Source organism: Melitaea cinxia, chromosome 24 (assembly GCF_905220565.1).
Source record: "Melitaea cinxia chromosome 24, ilMelCinx1.1, whole genome shotgun sequence".
NCBI lineage: Eukaryota > Metazoa > Arthropoda > Insecta > Lepidoptera > Nymphalidae > Melitaea > Melitaea cinxia.
In genome coordinates, this window is record NC_059417.1 from 1,534,203 (window position 1) to 1,544,045 (window position 9,843).

The window sequence follows — 9,843 nt, forward strand, 5'->3', positions numbered from 1 at the left end:
CTACCACTGCCACCTACCGAGAACGAGCAGTGAACCTTTATTTCCTCAACGTATTCTGTAACAACGTGTAATCTAAAGACACATATTATACCGATAAAAAACGAAGATTGTATGGGCAGTTAATGTAAAGTATTGTGTGTTTGAAACAGGGATTACAAAAATTTCATACAATTTTTATCTGTTTTTATTTACCTGGGCTGGATGCAGATAGCCCAGATAAAATCACCATTCAACAAGGATACCATCAAATAAAGTTTATGGTGGTAGTGGAGACATAATAATGTGATAGAGCTTATATTGTCTCTAGATGGTTGAGCTCATAGTCTTTTTTGGTCCTAAGCACGTTGAGTAAAAGAATTGAAGAAAATCCACAATTATCACTTATGACATATGTCATAGTGAATTACGTTTATAGTCTAGGATATCCTAGTATACTCGTAGGCTATATACGTTTGCCAAGGTCAGGAAATTGAAAAAAAAATACTAAAAAAACAATATGCTAGGAATAGCAAACTTACCTTGGTAAAGATATAGAATAAAAAGTTTAGGCTAAATTTCCAACAGTTCTTGTTTTAATTAATAGGCTATTTTTAGTCTGGTTCATATTGTATTGCGTTTATAGCCTAATAACCTCCAAGTATCGAGTAACAATGTACACATATAAACACTAATTGTTGTAACGTAAATGCAGCTGATAACGACCGAAATAGGTATTTTCTAGCATCTGAACTGTTCCAGATTAATTGAATCCATTATATCTAACCAGCGATATCAATTACTTTACACCTAACGAAGGCAAATAGTCATAACACTATGGAGGAATAAAACTACATAATTTTTACTTTAAAATAAGATTTAAGATTCTTTATTTACTCACAAGCAGACTGTATTGAGACGTTATTAAAACTTAATTGCAAATTCGCAACCCGACATTCGCAAGCCCGCATTAGAGCAGCGTGGTGGATTAAGTTCTGATCCTTCTACATGGGGAAAAGGCCTATGTCCAGTGAGATATTACAGGTTGAAACGTGTAGCGTTATATGTAAGTAAAATGCAACTGGTCGGTGTCAGCTGCAATACCTCAGCATATGAGCGATATGAATGACGTCAGTTAGTACGCGCTGAGAGATATTAGTTTCACGATCTTATTACAAAAAATTGTTCTTTAGATAAAACATGTTGTGGTAACATGATAGATTCTAACAATATATGGTTGAAGCTTTCAAGTAGTGAATGATTATTTATGATTCTTTATTTGTATGATCTATTCGTGAAGACTGTTAGGGTGAAGTGCCGTTCGATGGCAGGATAACCGTCCAACTGCTGGCTTTGAAATACACAGGCCGAAGACGGGCAGCAGCGTCTTCGGTGTGATAAAGCCAGCCCTGCGGTCACTAATCCGCCTGCCCAGCGTGGTGACTAAGGGCAACACACATGAGTTCACGTCATTTTTGGCTCGAACTTGTGGAGGCCTATGTCCAGTAGTCGACTGCGAAAGGCTGCTGTGATGATGATATATCATATTTATTAATTTTTATTTATATACATTTTTGTATTGTTTCTGAAGAAGTTAACCTTTAAATATAGGTAGGGCATAGCAGGATATATACCGCTCAAAATCTGGAGCAGCCTGTCCGGGGAAGTACATCAACCTAACAGACCATCACAACTAAATAATACTGCTCTTAAATATTGTTGTGTTATGCGTGTGTCACAACAGTGGTTTTCTAGCCGTTGCTCTGGCGGTTGTGGGTTTGGTTCTCGCACATAGCAAACATTTGTAACGGCCATACAGATGTTTGTCGTGGTCTGGGTGTTTGTGCAGTCCTTGTAGGTCTCCCCACCGTGCCTCGGAGAGCACGTTAAGCCGACGGTCCCGGTTGTTATGATTTACACCTAATAGCGATCGTTATATCATAGTAGGAACATATAGTAGGGAATATATCCATCAACCTGCATAATGGTAGTTGTGTATTGTGTTTCCGGACCCCCCACACAGAAGATAATCCTAGTGGGGGCCGTTGATTGTGAGTGTATGATAATCGCTTACCATCAGGTGAGTGTTAAGTTTGTTTGCCGACCTAGTCTTATAAAATTGTGTTTGATTCTTCTTCTTCTTCTTAAAATGGCTTTCAATAGTGCCAAATGAGCACAGATGTTGTGTTTGATTTAAAACGAAAAAAAAACCCACATCAATTACATCGTAGATGAAAATACAGTCAAGTAAATATTCATTATTAATGATCAAAGATTATATTATAATACCAGATGTGCCTGCGACTTCGTCCGCGTGGAATTAAAAAAAAATGTATGGTTCAGTTCACAGACTTACAAAATAAAACTAAAAAAGGAAATAAAAGTATCCTAAATAGATACGCCTAATTACATCAGCCCAAAATCGGCTCAGCCGCTTCAGAGATTAGCCATAACAAACAGACGGACAAAAATTGTAAAAAATGCTATTTTGGTATATGTACCGTGTATACATCCATAAGCATTTAGTAAAAATCGGTTACTTACATATTACAAACAGACACTCCAATTTATTTATTAGTATATATGTTTAGATTGATCGAGATCTTATGACTACTTTTTGAGTAATCTTTGATAACGCTTTTTTGTCTACTTACGTTATATAACTTGTGGATGTAGTTAATTTTTTCGTTTGCGAGCAAACACTGAGGTAGGGCACAGCAGGAATTTCCTGCTCAAAATATGGAGCAGCCCGTCTGGGGTAGCACCTGGACCTTACAGAAGATCACAGCTAAATAATACTGTTTTCAAGCAGTATTGTGTTCCTGTTGGTGAGTAAGGTGACCAGAGCTCCTGGGGGGATTGGGGATTGGGTCGGCAACGCGCTTGCGATGCTTCAGGTGTTGCAGGTGTCTATAAGCTACGGTAATCTCTCACCATCAGGTGGGCCGTACGCTTGTTTGCCGACCTAGTGACACAAAAAAAACACGTTTATTTGAAGGCGGCTAAAGAGAAAAAATATTGTCATTTCGCTCTCCCACAGTTTGGTGGCCAAGGTTCTCGAATGTTCCGCGTCGTTTTATTGCTTAATGACTATGAATTGTATTTAATGAATACTGTTTAATAAAAACGTTCGTACAATCGCATTGATTAATATAAAAAGGAGGTAAGTCGTTGGACGTAAGCATTACACGCTTCTTTGTTTTATATGTATAGTTTTTTTTTTAATCTTTAAAGCGAGTGTGTCTTGAGATTCAAAAACGAAAGAAAATATTATTTTTAACCGACTTCCAAAAAGCAGGAGGTTCTCAATTCGACTCTATTTTTTTTATGTATGTTACATCAGAACTTTTGACTGGGTGGAGCGATTTCGACAAATTTTCTTTTAATCGAACGGTGGTGTGTGCCAATTGGTCCCATTTAAATTTATTTGAGATCTAACAACTACTTTTCGAGCTATACCGCATAACTTTCTACTGGATGTACCGATTTTGATAATTCTTTTTTTGTTGGAAAGGAGATATCCCTAGTTTGGTATCATGAGAAGGAAACTAGGATCTGATGATGGGATCTCAGAGAAATTGATGGAAATTTTTGAAAATCCGCAATAACTTTTTACTGGGTGTACCGATTTTGATAATTCTTTATTTGTTGGAAAGAAGATATCCTTAGTTTAGTACCATGATAAAGAAACCAGGATCTGATAATGGGATCCCAGAGAAATCGAGAGAACTTCTTGAAAATCCGCAATAACTTTTTACTGGGTGTACCGATTTTAATAATTTTTAATTTAATCGAAAGCTGATGTTTGTCATGTAGTCACATATAAATTTCATTGAGATCTGATAACTACTTTTTGAGTAATCTTTGATAACGCGCAGTTACTTGACTATTTTTTCGTCGATCTACGTTGTATTATTCGTCGATGTAATTGAAGTCGGTTTTTTTTTCGTTTGCGAGCAAACACAATTATGTTTCTTATGAAAAAAAAAAGATTACATCCATCGAACAGTAGTAAAATAAGCGAAGGTAGTCGAAAAAATAGCCAATTAGTCAAAGTACATCTAGTTAAAGTTAAAAAACTATATGAAAAAATAATATACAGACGAAACGAAAATCTTAACAACAGTATAGAATAACCTTTTTTTGCTTCTGTCACACGCTCGATGCATGTTACATTTTTTTAAATATCTAAGCGGTAGATTCAAACATTAGAAGATAATAATCAAACAAATTATCTATGTATTATTATTGTTCCAATTGACTATTAAAATAAAATTTCAAAACTTTTAGAATAAAAAATCAAAGATTACTTCATTAAAATAGTCTTCAAAAATATCTTCAAATCGCCATATAACAAAAAATAATAATCTTTACGCGAATTCCACTCATTATAATGAACCAACTTTTTCGGATTTTGTCGCGGTTTATTTAGTTTGTTAGATGCCCGACGTTTCGGATACTTTGCAGCAACCATGGTCTCCTCCCGCGAAAAAATTCGTCTTAATTAATTAATTATCAATAAAATAAATCAAATAATAAATTGAAAAAAAAAGGCTGTTATTATATAATTGATAATATCTTGCATGAAATACAGCGCCTCTGGTGATGTACAATTGCAAGTGACAACGGGATAAAACTCTAGCGCCAAACAAATGACACCCGACATCCTGTTACGTCGAAGCGTATCCGGAAACTGAACTATAATTCACTGTCCAGACAATTGACCCAGGATAGGACCCCCCTGATGCTATCACTGATAATGTTTATTAGTTAGGCGATCGCTATTTGCTAATGTTATCAAGCTTAGCATAACGTAGCTGTGTTAGGTTTAGTTATAAGAGCAACGGAGTAATAAAATGGTAACACTCATAATGTAACTCTAATATTACTCTATTCATTCATTGTACATTGTACACAAGTAAAAGAAAACGAGAGTGCTTTGCCACACTATTGAAATGAAATTAACGAAACGTAACTCCTATCTCTTTCCTTCTCTCTTCACAACTTTATATATCTCGCTCTCAACTTCCGTTCGCCTCGCCCGATCACACTTTTCGTAACGCTCTCGTTACGCATTCACCAGCTTACTCCCCAAGTCAGCGTGCGTAAAAAAGTTTTACTTCAAAAATTACAAATTCCAATCAATAGGTATAAAATTTTTATTAGTCGAGTAGGCTTCAAAAGGCTTTTTGAGTCGTCGTTTTCTAAAGCAGTGGTTCTTAAACTTTTATTGATATAACAATTTGTTGAAAGGTATTTTTTGCCACATACCAATTTTTTATGGTAAAAATTGGTTGAGGAAAAATCTGGAATACTTAATTAGTAAGACTCACTCGCTTTGCATCTCACTACAAATCTTTAATTCATTATAATAGGTAATGTGAAGTTAACATCAATTCGAAATATAGATTCTGCTTAGGAAAATCGCTAAGCAACCCAACAGTTACTGTATGCAGAATATATGTCAATCTATGATTAATGGAGTTGGTATACACGCAGTGGCGTAACGTGCTATTGACTTTTGGGGCCCTGTATCAAATTTAGTTAGGGGGCCCAAAAGATGGGTAAAGGTTTATCACAAAAGAAACAAAAATGCTTGCATTAACGTAAATATTTATTGACTATAAGTTATCGCTTCCTCCTAGAAATTGGGAATCTAATTAAAATAAAGTATGTTTTGAAAATCCTGGCAAGCACGAAATTAAGTATTATCGTGGATAAAATTTTACTAATTTTTTTGCTTAAACACGTTAGGCCCCTGTAGCCCGGGGGCCCCGTATCAATAATACGGCTGATACGGCGGTAGCTACGCCCCTGTATACACGTTAATAGCCGTTGATTCAGAGTGAAGATTCTACTGGGAAATACCGAACTTTCGACCCTTTTGATTTAAGGTTACAAACGGGAATAATATCAGAAGATTTATAAATATTCCATGTCTTTAAAATACCAATATAATTAATCATATATTTCCATAACATTTTATCGTAATTATTGAAAAGATATAGTAACTGGGTAATTAGTGAACATTCGATTAGATAATAAAACAGACACTCATACGACACACACGGCGATCTGTAGTATGATAATTAACGAAAATAAATGGATGTATTTGCGAGATATGAATACATAGATACTATAATATACTAACGTTTATCTTAGGAACTGCTGCATCAAACTCGGAAGTTCTTTTAGTGTTGGGTTTCCCTTGTCATTCCTCAGAGAAAACACTAAGTGAGTACTCGAGATGAAGAAGATATGAAGAAGATCCGATAACTACAAAGATGATTCTTATAGGAGGTTTTCTTCTTTAGAGTGCAGTTGTAATACATATACATATCATATGTAGGTTTTAGTAGCTAAGTGCTTTAAGTATCTGAGAGCTACAATAAATCAAAGATAAAGTTATAGATAAGATAATTTGATCTAATTTAAACCTAAACAGATTGAAGTACAATCGACAAGCGATAAGTAAGCAATTATTGCGTTTTTCTATAGGAATATTTTTAGGTGATAAGATAGTAGCGGTACGTTTTGAAATAAGAATGTTAGGTGTGCTTAACTTGATACCACAAAGTTTTAGGACAAACTTTTTACTGAGACGCTCATCTATCTTACATATAAAATTCTCGTGTCACAATGTTAGTTACCATACTCCTCGAAAAGGGCTGGAGCTGGGCTGGTAGCTCTGAGAATCGGCCAACATCTATTTTAATACCTCTAAGTTATAAGGGGGACGGATTAAGGGGGTTAATAACATATATGGCAAAACAACGTTTGCGGGGTCAGCTAGTCTTATAGGTATATACAATTCTCGTGGGACAATGTTAGTTAAAATAATCCTTCGAAACGGGTGGACAGATTTTTATGAAATTTTGTGTGCATATCGGGTAGGTCTGAGAATCGGCCAACATCTATTTTTTCATACCCCTAAGTTATAAGGGCGGGGGGGGGGTATTAAGAGGTTAATAACATCTATGGCAAAATAACATTTGCGGGGTCAGCTAGTATCTATATAAAATCGTTAGGACACTGACTCATTAAGTAATTTCTCAAAAACCGCTGGACGTATAAAAATGAAACTTGGCAGAGAGGCTGTTTGTTTTTTTTTTTAGGTAGTAGACGTTCGCTTAGAATGGATTTTTCGATAGAGGCGGATTCAAGAGGTCTACAACAAGTTTGTTCATACAAACAGTACTTAATTTTTTACTGCTGCAAACTTTAAATTAGGCGGGAAAATCTATACATATAAAAAAATGGTAGGAAAGTCAAAACTGTACATTGAATATTTTTTTAAGAGAATCCTTGGGATGTGATCTACAATCGATACCGAAGCCAAAAATATAGTTTTTAGAATTTTTGTCTGTTTGTCTGTATGTATGTCCGGGATAAACTCAAAAAGTACCGCATAGATTTACTTTAAATTTGGCACGAATATTATTAAGAAGTCTGGTCAACATATGGGCTACATATTATCATTCTATCACCTACCGGGAATGAGCAGTGAACCTTTATTTCCTCAACGCATTCTGTAACAACGTGTAAGACGACGACATATTTGAATGTTGTTGTTATTATGTTAATAACCATGCTATATGCTAGCTTAACAGTATAAAAATCACGCAATATAAGTAACTAAGCCGATAAACATAATTAAATGAATATAAGTAGACCAGACAATTTTACAGCAGCGCCATCTATGAGATTATTCTCTAGATATGAAATGTAAAGAAGAAACGGGTAAATGAATGTTATTTTAAAAGGTATAATCGTAGGTATTTTTGGTGCTGTATAGCGTTCACGCAGACGACGTTGCGGGCAGTTGCTAGTATGTATATATATATAATGTATGTTCGGGTATAACTTCGTCGTTTATGAACCGATTTTGATAATTCCTTTTTTGTTAGAAAGGAGATATCCTGAGTGTCGTATCCATAATAAGGAAACTGGAATAACAGGATCTGATAATGGAATCCCAGAGAAATCGAGGGAAACCTTCGAAAATCGTAGTGGCGACTAGTGCGTTTGTTAATTTTTTTCATCTACTTACGTTGTATTACTTGAGGATGTAATTGAAGTCGGTTTTTTTTTAGTTTGCGAGCAAACAGAATTATTAGTAGAAAAATTTAGAACATTCTATACATATTTAATATAACGTACCTCTCAATATGATAACATATTATCATAGGTTATTGAGATATATCTTATATAAATAAAAATGAATGTTGCTAAGCGCATAACTCGAGAATGGCTCGACCACTTCGGCTAATTTATTTTTTTGTATGTTCCTTAAAGCCCACTGGGCCTCAAAGCCCAAAGGGCAAAAAAAATACTTTTAACTGTTGCCAGAACGAAGTCTGTCCGGACAGCTAGTTTATTGCTATAAAAATCAATCATTTTTTTAAAAAGGAGGAGGTTCTCAATTCGACTGTATTTTTTTTTTTTTTTTTTTTTTTTTTTTTTTTTTTTTTTTTTTTTTTTTTTTTTTTTTTTTTTTTTGTTATGTATGTTACATCAGAACTTTTGACTGGGTGGGGCGATTTCGACAAATTTTCTTTTAATCGAAAGGTGGTGTGTGCCAATTGGTCCCATTTAAATTTATTTGAGATCTAACAACTACTTTTTGAGCTATATCTAATAATGCGTTTTTACTTGACGCGATTTTCGTCGACCTACGTTGTATTATACCGCATAACTTTCTACTGGATGTACCGATTTTGATAATTCTTTTTTTGTTGGAAAGTGGATATCCCAAGTTTAGTACCATGATAAGGAAACTAGGATCTGATGATGGGATCCCAGAGGAATCGAGGGAACTTCTTGAAAATCCGCAATAACTTTTTACTGGGTGTACCGATTTTAATAATTTTTAATTTAATCGAAAGCTGATGTTTGTCATGTGGTCACATATAAATTTTATTGAGATCTGATAACTACTTTTTGAGTAATCTTTGATAACGCGCAGTTACTTGACTATTTTTTCGTCGATCTACGTTGTATCACTCGTCGATGTAATTGAAGTCGGTTTTTTTTCGTTTGCGAGCAAACACAATTATTTAAGGTGTACTTACGATTTATTTACGAAACAGGTCGATTTATTTTCGAGCGATCGTTCAGACGTTCAGCTCTAAGTATATAAATCGATTCACTTATATTTTCAGCTCACAATCAGATCAATAAATTTCGTCTTAAGATAAGAATGAATTGATAACTAAAAATATAGGCTCACGTACTTATTTTTATCGGTATATTTTTACTTAAATTAATTTTAGTTTACGCGTTATATAAAATATATGAGATATTTCTGTCTATAGCATTCAAAAATATCTTTGATTTGTATGCTGTATGCCATTATTATTTTTCTATAACTATGTCGGCAACCAAGCGTACGACTCACCTGATGGTAAGCGATTACCGTAGCGCGTTGCCGACCCTACCCCAGAAGCTCTGGTCACATTACTCACCACAAACTACTTACTGAACCGGTTGTCGCTTCATAAAATATATGGTATAGTTATGGTGTAAACCCCACATTTATTACCACATGCCATTGCTGGATTTAGGCCTCTTTCTCCATGTAGGAGAAGGATTGGAGCTTAATCCACCACGCTGCTCCAATGCGGGTTGGCGGATATGTTCCCTACAATGAGTAACGATCGCTATCAGGTATTTATGATAACAACGAGATCGACGCCTTAACGTGCTCTCCGAAGCGCGGTGGGAGACCCACAAGGACAGACAACCAAAGCGGAAAAAATATTTTTAAATACAAATATTCAACTCGAGAGGGAAACAAACCCGCAAACTGCTGGTGTGTAGGCGCCGACACAGTATACGCACTACACGAGATCGGTTTCACACGTATTC